The sequence below is a fragment of the Bubalus kerabau genome, chromosome 1, assembly GCF_029407905.1.
Source record: "Bubalus kerabau isolate K-KA32 ecotype Philippines breed swamp buffalo chromosome 1, PCC_UOA_SB_1v2, whole genome shotgun sequence".
In the NCBI taxonomy this organism is placed as follows: Eukaryota; Metazoa; Chordata; class Mammalia; order Artiodactyla; family Bovidae; genus Bubalus; species Bubalus kerabau.
In genome coordinates this window covers 50,969,041-50,991,295 of record NC_073624.1, presented here as the reverse complement: position 1 = coordinate 50,991,295, position 22,255 = coordinate 50,969,041, and the positions used below count along the sequence as shown (strand labels likewise).

General features: G+C 45.2%; 1 protein-coding gene across 1 annotated transcript in view; it reads right to left on the bottom strand.

Moving 5' to 3' along the window:
- Positions 1-22,255, bottom strand: part of SYN3 (synapsin III) — a 492,105-nt gene that overhangs the window by 40,432 nt on the left and 429,418 nt on the right. The gene's annotated exons all lie outside the window — the stretch shown is intronic.

Below are 22,255 nucleotides of genomic sequence, written 5' to 3'. Positions count from 1 at the left end.
GTGTGCCACTGCAGGTGTCAGTGTTTGGACGATGGCCTTCGAGGGGGCTCTATCCAGAAGCACCAACCAGGCATGCGGGCTGGAAGTGACAGCATCCTAGGCCTGGCTCATACTGACTTACAAGTTGTTGTTCAGTCACTAAGTCGTGTCTGACTCTTTGCGACCCCATGGACTGCAGCACGCCAGGCTTCCCTATCCTTCATCATCTCCTGAAGTTTGCTCAAACTCATATTTATTGAGTCGGTGATGCCATCCAACAATCTCATCCTGCTCTCAATCTTTCCCAGCATCAGGGTCTTTTCCAACGAGTCGGCTTTTTGCATCATGTTGCCAAAGTATTGGAGCTTCAGCTTCAGCATCAGTTCTTCCAATGAATATTCAGGGTTGATTTCATTTAGGATTGACTGGTTTGATCTTCTTGCTGATCAAGGAACTCCCAAGGATGCAATTGTTAAATATTTAGAAAATTTGTGAGCCAGTTATTAACCATTGTTAGCTTCAAGCTGTCCCCAATGGAAGGACTTACACACTAGAAATTGGCAAACACTACAAATTTGGGCAATTTTATTCCCCCAGAGAGTCAGTTTGCCAGAACACCAGTGGTTGGAAAACTACTTTTGCTGACTCTCTTTCAGTGTTCCATGGAAGGATTTGAAGTGTTACAATAAAAATTGGATTATTGTTTTGTTAAAACAAAATACTTAAGAGCTTGATTTTTCAAGCACCCAAAGAGCACACTCAAATATATGCCTTAACTTGGGATTCCTGGGCAATCCTTTTTTGTGCAGTCTGCAGAATAAGGCTTCTCCTTCCAACTTGGTTTATTTAGAGAATAACCTGATACTGTGGAGCAAGAAATCACTAGTGATTTTCTCAAAACCATGCTCTGCAAGGACACAAAATATAAAGGGAGGCTGGGTGCTGAGGCTGACCAAGTTCATCAGAGCAGCCTCAGTGCTCTTCTGGTGGAGTCGTAAAAGTTATAGAATGAAATGACAGCTAATATAATACTACTTTTATACTCGTTATAATTTCAAGTTCGGTAGTATTTCACTGGAAAAGGGATTTTTTTTTTTTTTGCCCAGTCAACTTATTTTGCAGAAGAGGAATCTTAGAGCGACAAGGTTACTTTGCTTCTGATGGTGCAGCTTCCAGAAAGGGAAGGGAAGGGAGGAAACCTGGAAGGAAGGAAGAAAGAGGACTTTCTGAAAGTCAGAACTCCTGGCACCCCCATCTAGTGCCCTTTTCCGTATGAAGGAGGAACATGTCCAAATTTCATCACAAACCTTCCTTGACTTTCAATGGATTGCTGTCCTGATAAACCCACACTAAGTTGAAAATATCGTTAGGTTGAAAATGCATTCAATGCACCTCACCTAGTGAATATCATCGTTGAGCCTAGCCCACCTTCCATGTGCTCAGCACCTACACTAACCTACAGTTGGGCAGGATCACAAAGCCTGAAATCAAGTGCTGAATATCTCATGTGATTTGTCGAATACTGTACTGAAAGTGAAAGGCAGAATGGGTGTCTGGGTACAGGATGGTTGTAAGTGTGTCTGTTGTTTACCCTTGTGGTTGTATGCTGACTTGGAGCTGCTCCCCAGCATCATAAAGGGGTATCAAACCGCATATCACTAGCCATGAAAAGATCAAAATTCCAAATTCTAAGTATGGTTCCTGCTGAAGGCATATCACTTTCACATGATTGTAAAGTCAAAAAATTATAAGCCGAACCATCCTAAGTCAGAGACTGTATTTTGAGCAGGGAACAAAATCACCATAGTAATATGTGCCCAAATGTTTGAACTCAACCCATGTGCACTCAGTTCAGTTCAGTTCAGTTGCTCAGTCGTATCCGACTCTTGCGACCCCATGAATCGCAGCACGCCAGGCCTCCCTGTCCATCACCAACTCCCGGAGTTCATCCAGACTCACGTCCATCGAGTCAGTGATGCCATCCAGCCATCTCATCCTCTGTCGTCCCCTTCTCCTCCTGACCCCAATCCCTCCCAGCATCAGAGTCTTTTACAATGAGTCAACTCTTCGTGTGAGGTGGCCAAAGTACTGGAGTTTCAGCTTTAACATCATTCCTTCCAAAGAAATTCCAGGGCTGATCTCCTTCAGAATGGACTGGTTGGATCTCCTTGCAGTCCACGGGACTCTCAAGAGTCTTCTCCAACACCACAGTTCAAAAGCATCAATTCTTCAGCGCTCAGCCTTCTTCACAGTCCAAGTCTCACATCCATACATGACCACAGGAAAAACCATAGCCTTGACTAGCCGGACCATTGTTGGCAAAGGAATGTCTTTGCTTTTGAATATGCTATCTAGGTTGGTCATAACTTTCCTTCCAAGGAGTAAGCGTCTTTTAATTTCATGGCTGCAGTCACCATCTGTAGTGATTTTGGAGCCCAGAAAAATAAAGTCTGTCACTGTTTCCACTGTTTCCCCATCTATTTCCCATGAAGTGATGGGACCGGATGCCATGATCTTCGTTTCCTGAATGTTGAGCTTTAAGCCAACTTTTTCACTCTCCACGTTCACTTTCATCAAGAGGCTTTTGAGTTCCTCTTCACTTTCTGCCATAAGGGTGGTGTCATCTGCATATCTGAGGTTATTGAAGACTCAGAGACCAAAGAGCCAGGCCAGGTCATTGCTAAGGAAGTGCTGGATAGGAATTTGGGCTGCACACCTCCGACTGGATACGGAAGAGTCCATGAATGGGACAGCGTGGAGTAAGCACTGACACTCAGGGGAGGTGGCAAGAAGAGCAGGGTCATGGCAGACATATCATGGTGGGGCGGGGCTCTCCAGCTATGAGGAGAGGGTCTTCGGGAGACTGGTGATTGGCTTCTAAGGTTTCCTTCCAGCTGCCTCAGCTCCTTGCCCCTGAGTCGCTAACTAGTGATGGGCCAGCTGATGCTTTTCGTTGAGAAGCTGGCATTTTCTGACCATGACTTTAAACAGAACGTTTGCTTCTGCAAACCAACAGCCTTGCTCTTGGTGGCCTCATTAAATGGGATTATATTTTCATAGCACTCACTTTTAGAACATTCTTATTTGCTGTTCCAGGCTCTTGGAGAGACAACCCAAGAGGCTCGGCTGATAAAATGACTCTGGGCATGATAGAGATGGGGAGATGCTGAAATGAATAGCAGCTTTGTTTGTTTGGTATTGGAACAGGCAAGAGGAGCTATGTTTTAAAAAATGAAGTTATCTTTCTTTCCACAAGAAAAAGACCTAATCTGGCTGTACAGCTAGCAACACAGGTTTGCTCACAGAACAGAACGAATGCGAGTAGACTGAGATTAGCTTTGGGAAAAAAAAAATTAAAGAAATAAAATAATTATGGAGCCAGAGTGGGTAGGACTGGAGAACAGGTAAGATCAAGAGGCATTTAAGATGCTTAATTAAAAAGCCAAAAAGAGGTGTTTCCCTGGTAGTCCAGTGGTTAAGAATCTGCCTGCCAATGCAGGGGACAGGAGTTCGATCCCTGGTTTAGGAAGATCCCACATGCCGTGAGGCAACTAAGCCTGAGTGCGCAACTCCTGAAACCCTGTGCCCCAGAGCCTGTGCTCTGCAACAAGAAAAACCTCCGCAATGAGAAGTCCATTCACCACAACCAAAGAAAGCCCATGTGCAGCAATGAAGACCCAGCAGAGCCCAAAATAAAATAAATAAAAAATTTGGAAAAAAAAGCCAAAAAGAAAAAGCAGCAACAGACGGAGTATGAGTTTGATGGCATAAATACACACTAAGGCATTTAAGTATACATCTCTTAGTATATACAAACATATATACTAAGTATATATACATCTACATAGACATGGGGTTTCCAAATATGACTGGTTCCTCTCCCTGCAGACTTGTCCTGTGTTTCCTTCCTATGGTGGAGAGAAGATAGTAATAATTAATACTGCTGCCATTTTCTGAGCACTCACCATGTGCCCCACTCTGCAAAGTGGCATGTGCATATACAGTAACAATGATCATTCTTCACACTTACCGAGCTTCTCTGAGCTTTGGCTGTAAAACGGATGATGCGATGATCTACTTCATCGAGCTGGTGTGACAATCAAGTAAGACAATGAATGGAGTACAGGGGGCCCAGCACCTAGTAAGTGCTCAATAAATGGCTTGTGATGATTATTATTGTTATTTTCCACTGGTGCCTCCAAAAAAAAATGCTTAAAACTGGACTCATTCTCTTCCCCCTCAGGCCTATTCTCTTCTATCTCATATTTCAGTCAATGGAATCATTAGTCTCAGTTTTCTTCTCATTCAGGCAGTCACTAAGTTCTTACAGTTCTGCTTTTCCCTTATCTCTTGACTGCATCCTTATCTCCTTCCCAGTGTCTGGGCTCCTGCCTGGGTATAAACCCTTGTTTCTTCTCTGAACTGCTACAGTGTTTCCCTAATAACTCCCAGGGACTCTAATCTTCCCCCTCCTTGCCCCCACTGGTCTCCTCTGCTCTCACATTGCAGCCAGAGTGCTTTCTCTACCTTATAAATCCAACCACGCCCATCATTGCTCAAACCCTGCCATTGGCTCTGTCTCTTACCTAGAAGATGAAGCCCACATTGTAGAGGACAGAATAAAATGCACCTACAATCTGCCCCTGACCCCTGTCTAGTCTCCCCTACTCGTCCAGGTCTCCCTGCAGCTCATGCTCTGAATACTGGCATCACATTAGTATTGCCTAAAAGTGAAAGTGAAGTTACTCAAGTCGTGTCCGACTCTTTGCGACCCCATGGACTGTAGCCTACCAGGCTCCTCTGTCCATGGGATTTTCAGGCAACAGAACTGCAGTGGGTTGCCATTTCCTTCTCCAGGGGATCTTCCCAACCCAGGGATCAAACCAGGTCTCCCGTATAGTAGGCAGACGCTTTACTATCTGAGCCACCAGGGATGTTCTGTCACCTAGCATTTCCTGGGGAGAAAAAAAATGCCAATGCCTGGGTCCTCCTCCAGCCAATCACGGCAAAGTCTGGGGGTGGGCCCAAGGGAGCAGTATAATTTCAAAGCGTTCTGGGTGCTTCCAACACATTGTTGGACTTGAGAAGCCCTGATCCCACGGCACCTGGCAGCTTGCAATGCTCTCTTGGGCCTTTACGTGTTTGTGTGTGCAGATCCCACCACTTGGAATGTTTTCCCCAGCTTTATCAACCTGCAGTGTGTCTCCTCATCCTTTGAGATGTAGCTGAGTCCTCCTGTCATGTGGAAATCTCTGGTCCCCAGAGGTGCTCCTGCTGGTCTGACATGTCCCTCTGTTACGATGTATTTGGCTACACCGCCTCTGTCACTATAAGGGAGGGAACTCCTTGAAGGAGGGCTCGTGATTATTAGCTGTCTCATCACAGTCCCTGCACACACTTACAGGACAAGATTTCTGGACAAATGAATACACCCTCCATTGTGGTTCAGTTCTTTTTTTTAACTTTTAATTTTATATTGGAGTACAGTTGATTGACGATGTTGGGATATTTTTAGGTGTATAGCAAAGTGATTCCATTGTACATATACGTGTATCTACTCATGGTTCAGTTTTTAAAAAATAAAGTTATTCGTTATTTTGGCTGTGCTGGATCTTCGCTGCTGCAAGGGCTTTTCTCTCCTTGCAGTGAGCAGGCTTGAGCTCACTGTGGTAGCTTCTCTTGTGGAGCACGGGCTCCAGGCACTTGGGCTCAGCCGTTGTGGCGCACAGGCTTAGTTGCTCGGCAGCATGTGGAATCTTCATGGACCAGAGATCGAACCTGCATCCCCTGCATTGGCAGATGGATTCTTAACCCCTGGACCACCAGGAAAGCCCTTGTGGTCCGGTTTTACCTAAACTCTCTTCTCAGTCCTTGGCTTGCATTTCTGCTGCAAGGCTGACTTCATTATGCCCTGACTGTAGTCAGTTCTCTACACAATCTTCTGCCACCTCTCCCCAGCTCACCAGTCTTACTTCCATCCCTGTTCACCTCAAGCACTCGCTCCTACTCCAGGACCTTTGCACATGCTCTTCCTCAGGTGTCCACACAGCTCACTCTCTCCTTCCTTCATATGCCACGTCACAGAAAGGCTTCCCTGATCACTCCCCTGCCCCCCTCACGATCTGTTCCTCTTATCCTGTATCTGCCTTCAGAATCCTTCTCCTCACCTGACATACTGCAGTGTAATTTATTTATTCTTTTATCTCTGCCTCCTCCTATAAGATGTATTGCTTATTGTGATTTGCTATACAAATTTTTGGAAAACCACTGCTCTAGACTATAGATCAGCAAACTTTTTCTGTGAAAAGTATGGTGGTAAATATTTTAGGATTTGCAGGCCATGAAAATGATTAAACTCTGATGTTGTAGTGTAGAAGCAGCCATAGACAATATGTACACAAACAGGCAGGGCTGTGCTACAAAATCTTTATTAACAAAACCAGGTCCAGGACTAAATTTGACCTGTGGGGGGTAATCTGCCAAGTCCTGCGTTAGAGTGTAGTCTAGTGAGAGCCTGTGTCTTTCGTGTGTAAATTTCCTGCATTCAGGAGCCGTGTATTTTTCATGTCTTGATCTTAACCAAGAGTCCTTCACCTCAGAGTCTGGCCCATTCTTTGCATATAACAAATGTTCATAAATTTTTGCCAAAATATTCAATAAACATTTACTGAGTCCTTAACTCAGAACAGCTAGGCACCAACTCCATTAACATTGGTTGAATGAACTCAAGAGTCCTGGCCTCAAGTTCTCAAAAGCATTTGCCCCTCCTGCAATCCTTCTGAAGACCGAGACCCAGAGTCCAAAGGATGTCCACGCCCTGGCAGCCTGGGTCACGTGCTGCCAGGGGTCGGAAGGGGTGGTGGGAAGTGATGGAAACAACAGAGGGCTTGATGGACTGTTTAGGGAACTGCCTAATTATCCTGCTTATCAGTTTTCTGGTTCCTTTCCTTTGCTCTTCTCTTTAATAAATCAGAACTCCTTCTGTTGGTATTGAGCTCTGGGTCACTGATTCTTTTGCCCGGATGTTTATAGAGTTACAGTGTGACTGTGAGATTGAATGGAAGGGAAGGGAGGCACCTGACAAGTGTCAGCTCTGAAAGGCAACACCTCAACTTCTCAGGGCCCCTCCATTGTGCAGGGTGAAGGAAAGGCTTCCCACTGTTCAGGGCCCAGGCCAGGCTGGGAGGGGAGATGGAGTCAGTGGGTGCAGCTGGTGTACCCAGGGGTTTACAGCCCAGTGTGGGAAGGGTGACTGAGGGTTTTTGTGAGGCCCATGTGTTAAGAATAGTTTTTAAATGGTTGGTGGAAAAAAATCAAAAGAAGAACAATATCCCACAACATGTAAAAATCATATGAAACCGAGATTTCAGTGTTTACAACTTTATAGTGGAACATGGCCATGCACATTCATTTACCTCTTGTCTAGGGCTAGTTCAATGTGGAGTCCAGTAGTTGCAACAAACCATTTAGCCTGAAAGGTTAAGATGTTTGCCATCTGGCTCTATAATGAAAAACTTTGCTGACCCCCGACTAGTATGACTAGATGCCAGGGGCTAGAACCACTGACATCACCTGGCAGCTTGTTAGAAATGCAGATTCCCAGGCAAGCCTCACTCAGGCCTAGTGAATCAGAATCTGCATCTTAAGGAGATTCCCCAGTGATCTGTAAAGACTTAAAAATATAGGGAGCACTTGGGCCCAGAAGAAGTGAATCAAAATCTCTTTGTTCAGTCACTAAGTCATGTCTGACATTTTCTGACCCCATGGACTGCAGCACACCAGGCTTCTCTATCCTTCACTATCTCCTGGAGTTTGCTCAATCTCATGTCTATTGAGTCAGTGATGCTATCCAACCATCTCATCCTCTGCTGCCCTCTTCTCCTTTTGCCTTCAATCTTTCCCAGCATCAGGGTCTTTTCCAATGAGTTGGTTCTTCACATCACATGGCCAAACATTGGAGCTTCAACTTCAGTATCAGTTTTTCCAATGAATATTCAGGACTGATTTCCTTTAGGATTGACTGCTTCGATCTCCTTGCAGTCCAAGGGACTTTTAAGAGTCTTCTCCAGCACCACAGTTCAAAAGCATCAATTCTCTGGTGCTCAGCCTTCTTTATGGTCCAACTCTCACATCCACACATGACTATTGGAAAGACCATGGCTTTGACTATACAGACCTTTGTCAGCAAAGTGATGTCTTTGCTTTTCAATATGCTGTCTAGGTTTGTCATAGCTTTCCTTCCAGAAAGCATGCATGTTCCAATTTCATGGCTGCAGTAACCATCTGCAGTGATTTTGGAGCCCAAGAAGAGAAAATCTGTCACTATTTTCACTGCATCTCTTTAATGATCCACAAATTTTTAAAGTACTTTATATCAGTCAGTCTGCAGAGCAACTCCTCACCCATTATTGTTGTTGTTGCTGTTCAGTCACTCAGTAGTGTCCAACTCTTTGCAACCCCATGGACTGCAGCATGCCAGGCTTTCCTGTCTGGCACCAACTCCTGGAGCTTTCTCAAACTGATGTCCATCGACTTGGTGATGCCATCCAACCATCTCATCCTCTGTCGTCCCCTTCTCCTCCTGCCTTCAATCTTTCCCAGCATCAGGGTCATTCCCAATGAGTCAGCTCTTCGCATCAGGTGGCCAAAGAATTGGAATTTCAGCTTCAGCATTAGTTCTTCCAATGAATATTCAGGGTTCCAGTTCTAACTGTTGCTTCTTGTCCTGCATACAGGTTTCTAAGGAGGCAGGTAATGTGGTATGGTGTTCCCACCTTATTAAGAATATTCCACAGTTTGTTGTGATCCACATAGTCAAAGGCTTTAGCATGCTCATTGAAGCAGAAGTAGATGACTTTTTGGGAACTCCCTTGCTTTTTCTATGATCCAGCATATGTTGGCAATTTGATCTCTGGTTCCTCTGCCTTTTCTAACTCTAAGTCCTTCTAACTCATCTTTATACAAAGTTCCCATGTCAAAGAGCAAGGCTGTCAAGGATCTCAGGCTTGTCTGACTCAGGGGCTACACTCACCTCACTCATCAGCCAGAGCATCCTAATAAGGTGCTCTTGCTGCTGCTCTCTTATCCCTCAGGGTGGCTGGGAGCCCCAGGATCTTCTTGTCAACTGCAGGGAGCCTTCTCCACTGATCCACTCAGTCCTCGTTTCAACCATTTTCCAAGAGTGTCATGATGTGTCATGACAGCATCTGCTGTCCCACGTGGCCTCTCCTTGGGTCTTCTGATCTCACTACTGAAGGATGGGATGTTGGTGTATGAAGGTTTCTTGGGGCTGGGGGTGAGGAGTTGAGGTAAGAATACAGACTCTGCCAACAGTTCATTTGTCCAGAGGCTTTAGTAGAGGTGCTGATAACTGTCCATAAGACATCTGCTCACCCAGCCCCGCCGCAACCCCAACACACATACTCCAAAACATAGTGAGCCCACTGTTTACATCCTTCTCTGGCTTCCTCCCACAAACAACCTTGCCGCTGCCCCCTGTCAGCCACAGTGCCAGCTGCCTCTAAGTGGACTCACTTCCAACAAGCCAGAGGAGTGGCTGTTCTCAGTTGCAGGAAGTGTGGTGGGAGGCTGCCCTGGGCCACGGCCGCAGAGAGCATGGGGCACCTGCTTGATTCAGGCCATCACTCCTCTAGCCCACTGACAGCAACAATGGGCTGCACCTGCACATTTTGGCTGAGGAAGACCTCAGTGACACACTGGCTGTGTTCTGCATGGGCTGGCGAGCTCTCTGGAGGCTTCCCTCCTCTGGCATGGATTCCAGGACCAGAGGAAAGAATGAACAGCCTTCACAGAACGCAGTGTGTGACCATACGCCCAATCATTTTGCCTCCTTGATCTCTGCTGGTCTCATCTGTTAAATGGGTATCATGATAACAGTACCCTCATCAAAAGATGGCTTGAGCCTAAGCAGGCTCCCGGTGTGGAAGTACTTTGCAAATTGACTGTCGAGCTGGGGTAGAAGTATGGAGCTGCTCATCAGATTGTGGGAAATTACAGTGTCCCACTCTAACAGGCAGCGTGCGCCCCCTCCTCCTTCTGGGAGCCTCTTAAGGCATGACTTCTCTGACCTTTCTTGCATACAAAGCCAAGATGGGTCAACAAACACTGCCAGGAAAGCAGAAAAAAGAAAAAGGAAATCCTACTGTTTTTCAGTGTTTGTCAGCTCAAAAATATTCTGTTTTCCACGGAGGAGTGGTGCGGTCAGTGTACACTGAGCAGGTAGCGTATTCTTTCCAGATGAGGCTGTTTCTGCTTCCCTGTCCCTCTTGACAAAATGGGGCCTTTTAGGTGGCTGGGGTGTACCCTGATTGTAAAGCACAGTGCCAGGGGCTGATAGTCTTCTTTCTCTTCTTCTCATTCTCTTGCATGAGTGTGCTTATTCTAGGCTTTAGGCCTGGGATGAAGTCAGTTCAGCAGACAAGAGTGGTTCATAGGCAAAGGTCAGTGCTGGCCTCCAAGGTACTCACATGTTTCTTGGGTGGAACCCTGTGAAATTCTTTATAAATCAACTCTCTTATTAAGTTGGCTGGTGGCCTTAAAACAGGAAGCGATGATTCCACCAGGGCGTTCCTGCGGGTCCCAGGCAGCAGGAAGAAGCGGGCTGAAGGACCTGACCACCTCAGTTCGAAATCTGCTTCTGTCACTTACCTGTGAGTTTAAGCAAAACAACTCTTGGGACCTCTGCAAAGCTGCAATCAGGAAGAGCTGTCAGAATGTCTCTGAGGCTTAGAGGAGATGCTGAAGGCACTGATGCTTCTGCAACAGCTGGTGTGCCTTTGCTCATCCCATCTCATCTGCTCTGAATTACCCCAGAGAAGGCAAGGGATTTGCTCCAGGTCACAATGCTAGCAGATGGCAGAGTCCAGATCAGAGTCCAGTGAGGTCTAAGTCAAAAGTCCACATCCTCCTTTGCTTACCTCCCCATCTCACAGTCATGAGCCGCTTCATGCTTTTTAACACACTTCAATTCACTAGCTTTTCCAAATGCTTGGTGAGGAACATCATGTATATTTGATATATTTGACACCTTGCACTCATGTGTTTAAATGACTTGCCCAAGTGGATGCTGTGAGCCCCAGGGAGTATGAGGCTGGCAGGAGGACCCAGGTTTCCTGAGTCCAGGCCAACCAAGGATGGTGGAAAGATGTGGGGATTAGAGGAGTGAGTTTCAGCAGTAGACATCTCAGCCTTAAACCCTTGTAAGGAAAACAAGTTGATTGATCCAGGTGACGTCACCTTCAACATGGCAAGTGTCAGACTGAAATGACTGCTTCAGTTGCTTCTGTTTGTCCTTAGAATGGTGGCATTTTGGGTTCCAAAGGAGGAAAGAGACCCTTAGAACTCTTTACAGAATATGTGTTTGCACGTGTGGTATATACCCATATGTACACACACACACACACACACACACACACACGAGTCTGTTCTCATCATTCACAGTAGTTACATTCTGTAACATTGCAACAAGCACTGAATTAGTGAATCCTGAACTACTGCTCCTAGAGGAAAACAGGATTTGGTTCCTGCAAGCTTATGGCTACATTTTCATCAACTCATCAATATATAACCTTGTTATGTGTGCTTCCTTTTAAAGACAACTTATTTAATATACATAGTTGTTCATTAACATTGAATTCATAGCCAACGGCAACCGCAAGCACCATGACTCATACCTGAACAAAGCGTATCTAACACATGCTTTTTTTTTTTCTATAAGAAACATCACAGCCTGCTTGGGATTAGGAACACAGCATTCCAGCCCTATGTTGGGGAGCCATTTTAACAATGAAATCACCAACAAAAAGTACAAAAATGCAAAAGTGTGGCATTAAACACCTCAAGAAGAGGATACTTGTTTACAGGCTGAAACAAGAAGGCAGAGCTGACCTCAGCTGGGAAGGAACATGCAAATTATTCACCGCTCTGTACGTGTCTGTGAATGGCCACTGAAAAGGCTGCGAGATTGATTTCAGGGTGATGAATACATTTTTAGTGAGTAGGTAAACTCACAAATGCAGAATTTATGAATAATGAGGACCCACGGTGTATATCGTGCTTAGAGAGAGAGTAACCTCATGCCAGAGGCTCTGAGAAGCAGAGTACGGTGTTTACAATTTTCACTAAGGGGTAAAGAATGGATGGAACTGCCTTCAGGGTCCATTTTGTTGGAGAGAAGCAGAGAGTAAAGGAGGCAGTGGTCATCCAGGGGGAGGGGGATTTGGTGGACGGTGGAGTTGAGAGGGAGGGTGGGCGAGGGTACAGAGCATGGGTCCCTCTCCCTTCTTCCCCTCACAGCCTGGCAGGGCCTTGAACGCTCCTTCCCTGAACACCTTGCAGGGTGAAGCCTCTCCTGCTCTCACCTGATTTGGTTTCTGCTGAACATGAAACACAGAGCGACTTTCCTCCCGGGTCGTCACCCAGGTGCTGGGGGAGCACTCTATGTCTTAAGTGTTCCCCTGGGTTCCGTTTCCCCCTTTGCTCATTTTCTAGTCCTTTCTCTCCATGACTGTGTCAGCTGACTATCTACTCCCACTTAAAGAAGCAGACAGTGCTGGGAAATCTCACTGAGAGAGTCAGCCCGAGAGAAGAGATGGAGTCCAGGTTGCTGGGAGCTGAGGACAGCAGCGGTCTGGACGAGCCAGGATGTGCAAGATGTGAGGATGTGCAAGATGTGAGGGTGTGCAAGACGCCAGGGTGTGCAAGATGCTGCTGGAGACAGTGCATTGGGAGCTGTCACTTTGACCCCTCAGAATACACAGGTCAGCTCAACCCTGTACCTCATCACTCCAGGCTACTCTTAGTAGAACAACACACCCTGGGCAAGGGGGAGTGTTAGGATACCCATGTCTGGGCTTACTAAACTGTGACCATGGCATCGCCCATTATCTGTCAGAACTTAGAAGCCAGAACCAGACTGCCCGGGGTTGAACCCCAACTCTGCCTCATACTCCCAGTGTCTCAGTTTCCTCATCTGTCAAGTGGGGATACCGATAGGATTAGTATCTTCCTCATAGGGCGGTTATGAGGATAGTAATTTATAGATAGTAATGACTAATTTATAAAGCACTTAGAACAATGCCTGCACAGAGTAAACTCCATAGAGAATTAGCTTTCACTATCACTCTGGCTATTATTATTACTAGTATTCTTAATCTCTCAAGGATGGAATGGGGTGGAATCATCTCAGAAGACTTTCCCTTCCTGTTCTGATCCTGGGGGTGGGGTGCTTCCTCACTGGGTGGCCTTGGGCAAGACCCTTCTCCTCTCTGGGGCCCCAGGTTCTTATCTTCTAAGTGAGGTGCTGGGACTCAAGCCCTGAAAGTCTGAATTTACAAAATAAGGAGAAGGCGTCTCCCAGGCTGGGGTTTGTTTGTTATCTTGCCCTCTCTTGGGGATGCCAGAAGCCCATTTTGCTTACTTTAAGAATTTGCCCAGAATTTAATTTTTCTCCCCTTTTGGTCTATTATGAGCAACTGCTTATCTCATCTTAGTTGAGATAAGCAGTTAAGTCATCAGATTAACAGTTTATATTAGCAGTGGGTTTTTAAAGCTCCCATTCCCTGAGTGTTGACCCAGCACCTTCCCAAGCCTGAGCTGATTGATTCTATCATCATTACAACTCCAGGAGGGAAATTATTGTCCCCATATTAGACACGAGGAAATCTAGGCACAGAGAGATTATGCAACTTAGTGAACAACACACAACTGGTAAATGGTAAATCCAGATTAAAATCAGAATCCCTGCTTTCTACAAAAGCTGCCCCCATAGGCAGTTGGCCACGAACTCAACTTCTATGATGATAACAGATACACCACCCCATTCAATAGGCTGCTCATAGTATTGATGAAAAACACAGATTCTCATCACAGGAAGATACTGCAGCAGTCGTCTTCAGGGTGTGTGAAACTTTGGAAGGATCATGGCCCCTGTGAAAAGGTGAAAGAAGCTATGGACCCTTTCCATTGCAAAACAAGTTCACATATCCACATAAAAACATAAACAGAAGTGTCTCAATTTCACCAAGTTCAAACATCTCAGGCAAAAAATCTCAAATAATGCTTAAACTCTCTAGTACGTATTTATTTTTGCTCCAGTTCTGCATTGATGAGAACTTTCTACACAAAGCAGCTGTTCATTCCATTAATGTTCACCTGTGATTGTTAGAAAGTTGCTCTTTCAACACAACTGACATGTCTTTCTCCCGGACTTTGGTCCCATTTTTGGCTCCTACCTGTTACTAATACATAGAAATATCCAGCCGACCTTCCCAGGACAATTCTCCATGTTTCTGAGGATGCCAGCCACACTGTCTCTAGCCCTCCCAGGCTGGAAGGCTCTGCCCTCCACTACTCAGCTCATTTTCTCCTGAACACATTCATTTATCAATGATTCAAACATCCAGAGCCTGTTTACAGTCCAGAACGTAATACAATGTTCTAGCCATGGAGGGACCAGTGCAGTGCAGGATTCTCTTTACTTTGGAAATCAGATCTTCATTAATATGCCCTAATAAAGATAAAAAAACACCTTATTTTATTTTGAAATATAACACACACAGAAAGACTTGCCTGGTATAAAGTGACAGTTCAGTGAGCTAACAATCACAGAGCAAACCTCCACATAAGCACCGCCCATGTCAAGAACTAGGCTTGAACCACTCCTGCTGTACCCCATGACCAAGCCTCCCTCCTCCACAAAGGTAACTTCTATTATTTAATGGGCTTCCCTCATACCTCCGTGGATGAAGAATCTGCCTGCAATGCAGGAAACTTGGGTTCAATTCCTGGGTTGGGAAGATCCCCTGGAGAAGGAAATGGCAATCCACTCCAGTATTTTTGCCTGGAGAATCCCCATAGACAGAGGAACCTGGCACACTACATGGGGTCACAAGAGTTGGACATGACTGAGTGACTTTTACTTTACTTCACTTCATTCCTTTAAGGTAGTAATCTTCTCGCTTTTCTTAAGTTTTATCATCTTATATGTATGCCACATTGCACTATAGATTAGTTTCCCTGGCTTTGAATTTTATATACATGGAATCATATACAGTGGCATCCTTTTAAATCTGACAATTCATTCATTGGTGTGTTTGTGAGATTCAGGCATGTTGTTGTATATTTAGTTGTAATTTATTCATTTTCATTTCTGGAAAATTCCCATTTGCCTGAATTTACTGCAGTTTATTTATCTACTAATATTTTATTCTTAATGGACACATGGATTGTGTCCAGATTTTGGTAACTATGAACAAGCTTCTATAAACACTGGAGTACTCACACACATGCAACAGGGATCAAGACCATCCCCATGGAAAAGAAATGCAAAAAAGCAAAATGGCTGTCTGGGGAGGCCTTACAAATAGCTGTGAAAAGAAGAGAAGCGAAAAGCAAAGGAGAAAAGGAAAGATATAAACATCTGAATGCAGAGTTCCAAAGAATAGCAAGAGATAAGAAAGCCTTCTTCAGCGATCAATGCAAAGAAATAGAGGAAAACAACAGAATGGGAAAGACTAGGAATCTCTTCAAGAAAATCAGAGATACCAAAAGAACATTTCATGCAAAGATGAGCTCGAAAAAGGACAGAAATGGAATGGACCTAACAGAAGCAGAAGATATTAAGAAGAGATGGCAAGAATACACAGAAGAACTGCACAAAAAAGATCTTCACGACCCAGATAATCACAATGGTGTGATCACTGACCTAGAGCCAGACATCCTGGAATGTGAAGTCAAGTGGGCCTTAGAAAGCATCACTATGAACAAAGCTAGTGGAGGTGATGGAATTCCAGTTGAACTATTTCAAATCCTGAAAGACGATGCTGTGAAAGTGCTGCACTCAATATGCCAGCAAATTTGGAAAACTCAGCAGTGGCCACAGGACTGGAAAAGGACAGTTTTCATTCCAATCCCAAAGAAAGGCAATGCCAAAGAATGCTCAAACTACCACACAATTGCACTCATCTCACACGCTATTAAAGTAATGCTCAAGATTCTCCAAGCCAGGCTTCAGCAATATGTGAACCGTGAACTTCCTGATGTTCCAGCTGGTTTTAGAAAAGGCAGAGGAACCAGAGATCAAATTGCCAACATCCACTGGATCATCGAAAAAGCAAGAGAGTTCCAGAAAAACATCTATTTCTGCTTTATTGACTATGCCAAAGCCTTTGACTGTGTGGATCACAATCAACTGTGGAAAATTCTTCAAGAGATGGGAATACCAGACCACCTGATCTGCCTCTTGAGAAATCTGTATGCAGGTCAGGAAGCAACAGTTAGAACTGGACATGGAACAACAGACTGGTTCCAAATAGGAAAAGGAGTACATTAAGGCTGTATATTCTCACCCTGTTTATTTAACTTATATGCAAAGTACATCATGAGAAACGCTGGACTGGAAGAAACACAAACTGGAATCAAGATTGCCAGGAGAAATATCACTAACCTCAGATATGCAGATGACACCACCCTTATGGCAGAAAGTGAAGAGGAACTCAAAAGCCTCTTGATGAAAGTGAAAGTGGAGAATGAAAAAATTGGCTTAAAGCTCAACATTCAGAAAACTAAGATCATGGCATCCGGTCCCACCACTTCATGGGAAATAGATGGGGAAACAGTGGAAACAGTGTCAGACTTTATTTTTGGGGGCTCCAAAATCACTACAGATGGTGACTGCAGCCATGAAATTAAAAGACGCTTACTCCTTGGAAGGAAAGATATGACCAACCTAGATAGCATATTCAAAAGCAGAGACACTATTTTGCCAACAAAGGTCCGTCTAGTCAAGGCTATGGTTCTTCCTGTGGTCATGCATGGATGTGAGAGTTGGACTGTGAAGAAGGCTGAACGCCGAAGAATTGATGCTTTTGAACTGTGGTGTTGGAGAAGACTCTTGAGAGTCCCTTGGACTGCAAGGAGATCCAACCAGTCCATTCTGAAGGAGATCAGCCCTGGGATTTCTTTGGAAGGAATGATGCTAAAGCTGAAACTCCAGTCCTTTGGCCACCTCATGCGAAGAGTGGACTCATTGGAAGAGACTCTGATGCTGGGAGGGATTGGGAGCAGGAGGAGAAGGGGACGACAGAGGATGAGATGGCTAGATGGCATCACTGACTCAGTGGACGTGAGTCTGGGTGAACTCCGGGAGTTGGTGATGGACAGGGAGGCCTGGTGTGCTGTGATTCATGGGGTCATGAAGAGTCAGACACGACTGAGAGACTGATCTGATCTGATCTGATACTTAAAAAATGGGCTTCCCTGGTGGCTCAGAGGTTAAAGCATCTGCCTTCAATGTGGGAGATCTGGATTCTATCCCTGGGTTGGGAAGATCCCCTGGAGAAGGCAATGGCAACCCACTCCAGTATTCTTGCCTGGAAAATCCCATGGACAGAGGAGCCTGGTGGGCTACAGTCCACAGGGTAGCAAAGAGTCAGACACGACTGAGCAACTTCACTTTACCTAAAAAAAGAAACTCTTTGTAATTTCAGATTAGCAGATAATAGGAACACATATTCCAAAGTAGTTGTATCAGTTGACACTTTCAATAGACAGTTGGTGGGAATTTGCTGTATGATGCAGGGAATCCAAAGCCGGTGCTCTGTGACAGCCTAGAGGGGTGGGATGAGGAGGGGCATGGGAGGGTGGTCCAAGAGGGAGAGGACACATATATACCTGTGGCTGACTCATGTTTATGTATGGCAGAAACCATCACAATATTGTAAAGTAATTAACCTCTAGTGAAAAATAAAATCAAACAAACTGACAATTTCACTAGCTCTGTGGGTATGTTCCAAATGTTTCACGCTCTTGCCAACACTTAGAATTACTAATCTTTTTAACTTGAGCTAGTCTAGTGGTTTTATAGTGGCATCTCATTGTGGTTTTCATTTGCATTTCCCTAGTGGTGAACAAAGTTGAGTCCATTTTCACCTATTTATTAGGTGTTTAAGGATTAGAGCTTTTGGCAACTCCTTAACAATTTGATTCATATTGAACCTGTAGCCAAATGAAATGGTTTCTGACAGAGGATGCTGTTAAGTCATAACTCCCTTATTGACTTCAGCTGGATTTGGGGTTCTGAAAGCAAGACCAAATATTCTTAGTAATAATGACAGCTAATACTTATCGAGTGTCTACTGCATTCCAAGCACTGAGCTATGTTTGACATACACAGTGTCTCTTAATCCTCACAACCAGCTTATTAAGTTGATACTATTATTATCCTCTTTTTACATGAGATAATACTAGGGTAGTAACTTAACTTAAGATCTCATAACTAACAAGTAGATCAAATCACCACCTTCAGTTACTATAACAAACTCCCAAAGATGGAAACACATGACTACCATTTAAAAAAAAACCTTTACAATGATTAAAAGCTGAATAATAAAATGGACATGTAGCTGTCAAATGGAGAAAAATCATTGCAAAGTATGACACAGGGTGAATGGTCATAATGTGCAAAGAGTTTTTACAAGTTAATGAAAGGACACGCATCTCAAAAACTGGTCAAACGTTTCATTGGTCCTGTAAATCTGGAAAATTCTGCACAAGTTTTTATGTTCTTCTACCCCCAGGAGGTATATGAGCAAACTTAATGAGTCTGAGAAGTTTTGCACTAGAAATCTACTTTAACATGGAATTTTCGTATTTGACAAAATAGCCTTTAGCTTCATGATGAATTACAATCCTTTGGAACAGACTGGTGAACTCTATAGTAACCACTGTGCTGTGCTTAGTTCCTCAGTCCTGTCCAACTCTTTGCGACCCTATGGACTGCTGCCTGCCAGGCTCCTATGTTCATGGGGCTTCTCCAGGCAAGAATACTGGAGTGGGTTGCCAGGCTCTCCTCCAGGGATCGTCCCAACCCAGGGGTTGAACCCAGGTCTCCCGCATTACAGGTGGATTCTTTACTGTCTGAGCCACCAGGGAAGCCCATAATAACCATTACTTCCTTTGATTTCTAATCTGGTAAAACTTTGAACAAAGGAAACAATATTAGTTTTGTCCCGGGTTTCTCAACTTGGTGCTACTGACATCTTGGACTGGATAATTCTCTGTTGTGTGTCGGGGGGCAGTCTTAGGCATTTCAGGGTGTTCAGCAGCATCCTTGGTTTCTGCAGGGTAGATGCCAGGTGTCACTAACATCCCCTCACCCCCAGTTGTGACAACCAAAACTGCCTCCAGGTGTAACCAAATGCTCCCCGGGGGAAGACTACCCTCACCCACCCCCTTAAGAACCATTGGTCTGGCCGTTCTGGTTTCTTGAGAACTCCTGTTGTGCCTCCTGATTACCTCCTAACTGTCTAAGTGCTCCCCAAGCTGCACAGCATTTCACTCTATTTTGATCTCTCTGCCCTGCGGCATCCACTATTCTTTGTTTTAGTATAAGAGGGTCCATCTCTTGACTTGGAGTCTCTCTTGTTTGTTAGAATTCCTTAGATCTCCAGGCACATGAAACCCTGTGGTTTCCTTGATGTGGAACCTCTTTTCATCCTTCCACCCTGCAAGTGGAATTAAGCTCCTTCCTTCAATCATCTCTACACGCCCTGCACAGCCTTCTATCAGATCCCCAGCATGTGTTATACTTATTTATCTACGCAATTGTCTCAGTTTTTTGAGAGCAAGGACTGGGTCCTATTCATCCTCTTATTGTCAGCACGGAGTAGGCACCGATCAATACAAACAAAGGGGAAAAACAGACTTGAGGAGGGTCAGGAACTTCAATCATGGGATCCTGGGTGAATTTCCAGGAAGAAGGAGTTAATTCAACAGCCTCTTCACCAGTTTCTTCCTGGAAATGTTCTCCTTGCTTCTCTCCAGGCAGACAATCTTTCTTCTGGAGAGAAGGAGAAAGTCCTGTAAAAGGTACTGTCCTGTTTTTCTCCTCTTCAGCCATGAATATGACATCATCTTCTCAGTTGGCATGTCCAGATCGTTTCTGATACTTTTCTCATTCCAAACAGAAGGAGAAAAGCCCCTTTCCCTTGATCTCAGCATTTTTTGCAAACCTCAGTTTATTCCAGCCAGTGACACTTTTCATCCTTGGAGATGAGCCCTCCTTTCCATGTTCTGGGAGTTCCTCTGGGGCCTGCGTCTCTGGGAGGCATCCCCCCCTCCGACATTGCGTCAGTCTTTTTAAGTATTTCCTTCTTTTTATTTCCTGTCTGGGATTATTTTAAGCTTTAGAAATGGAATTTAATTCTTGGGAAACTTCTAGCTTTACCAAAGCTGTCCAATATGGTGGCAGGGGGGCAAGAAGAAAAGGACATTTTTGAGAAACTTTAATAAAGGGCAAGTGATAGGACATGACAACCATGTGGACATGGAGGAGGGGAGGTGATTCCCAGATTTCTGTTTGAAGACAATGGAGGGACTGGGGATTCCTGTTGTAAAGACGGTCCCAGGAAGAGGAGGAGGATGAAGACAAGGAAGGAGAGTGGGGTCTCTGAAAAGAAAATGGGTGTGGTCTAGGATTTTGAGAGTCTGAGGTTTCCCGGGTGGACCAGTGGAGATGCAGAGGACGTAACTGGATAGAAGAGCCCGAGGCCTTGCACAGCAAGGGCGACTGGAGGGCTGCTGGCGTGTAGACGGGAGCTGCAGTGGAGAGCGCAGACGAGAGCTCAGACAGTGCGTGCTGATGGAACAGACGAGGCTAAAGATGGAGCAGGAAGGAAAGCTCTTGAAGGAGACGGTGAAGGAATGGTCAGAGAGAGAGCCAGAGATCCAGGAGAGGGGCATGGATCTCAGGACAGAAAGGAGGGCCAGCAGCTTCAAATGATGTAGACAGGACAGTTCAGATATGGACAGAAATATGATCACTGAATTAGCAGCAGAGGGTTATGAAGGCCCATGGGGAGGGCAGCCTTAGGAGGGCAGGGAGCTGTAGTCAGATGACAGGGGAGGGAGGAGAGGTAGGGAGAACAGGCAGTGGGGAACAGGCTCAGGGTGAAGAGGGAGTCAGTCAACCACCCAGCAACCTGAGGGGCCAGGGTGCACCCGGGGCCACTGTGGGCAGTGGGAACAGTAGGGAGCAAACAGGTAAAAAGCTCTGCCCTCACAATGTGTACTTTTTAGGGAGAGGAAGTAGGGAGGGAGGACTTTAAAAAAAATTTTACTTTTTTCTTTCAGTTTTACTGCGACATAATTGATAAGGATTCATTTTAAAGATGTTTGTAAGAAGTATCATCATTTGCCAGATGAGGAGGCCAAAAGAAGTTAGATGGCAACTTGCTCCAGTTAACATAAAAGTCAGAGCTGAGGTCACGCCCTGACCTGTCTGACCCTTTCCATCCTTTGCTGCTTGAAGGGGATGGAGTTTAGGTGGAAAGAGGTTACACAGAAGGCATATGGCATGGGAAGAACGGGAAGAACAGAGGTGCAGGGTGCAGGGTTAGTCATGGTTGGACTGTGCCTACACAAAGCAAGGTTTCTACCGGCCCCTGCTGGCGCACAGCTGTGCTGGGCCTCGCATGTGGCCCCAGGTTCCTCCATTGGGGACTGCAGGCACTGAAATCTACCTGTTCTCACATAGTCCTGTTTGAGCCAGAAGCTTGAGAGGTAGCCTTTTGTTGCCCCCCACTCCAACTGCCATCCCCATCCCCCTTATTTAGGAATAAATCTCTAGAAGCGCAGGCACTGATCAATATCCCTCCATGAGATTTATAGAGGCACCAGAAAGAGACAGGGTCTTTCTTCCTCTGGGATGGTGAGCTTAGGGACCAGAGCGGGCCATCCACAGCTGTCTAACTCAACCATGTGAAGAAAACACCAGGTAGAGAAAAACACGGCCAAGAGCTCCGATATTATCGGAGCTCCTGGATCCAGCTCTGCCTGAATCTATCAAGAACTATCCGAGACTTTCTGATGCTTGAACCAACGAATTATCTTTTGCACTCTAACTTGAGCTGTGTTTCTATACTTGCAACTGCAAAAATCTGACCAGTACAGTTTGTCAACAATATGTTGTAACCGAGCAGGACCCTCTTGGGCCTTCCTGGGAGAGACCCCTCCCCCTCATCTTCTGCTGTAGCTCCTCTCTGAAGTATTTACATAACAGTATCCGATGCACACTTCCTGAGTTGTTTTTGCAGATGCTAAAACCATCACTGAATGGAAGACATTAAAACTACTTGATGATCATGAGTCTCCAGACCTACTGGTGCCTAAGGATTGATCATATTAACCACTCTATGACTTCACCATCAACCAATCAGAGAATTGTGCAAACTGATCACATACCCTGAGACCCCCCTCC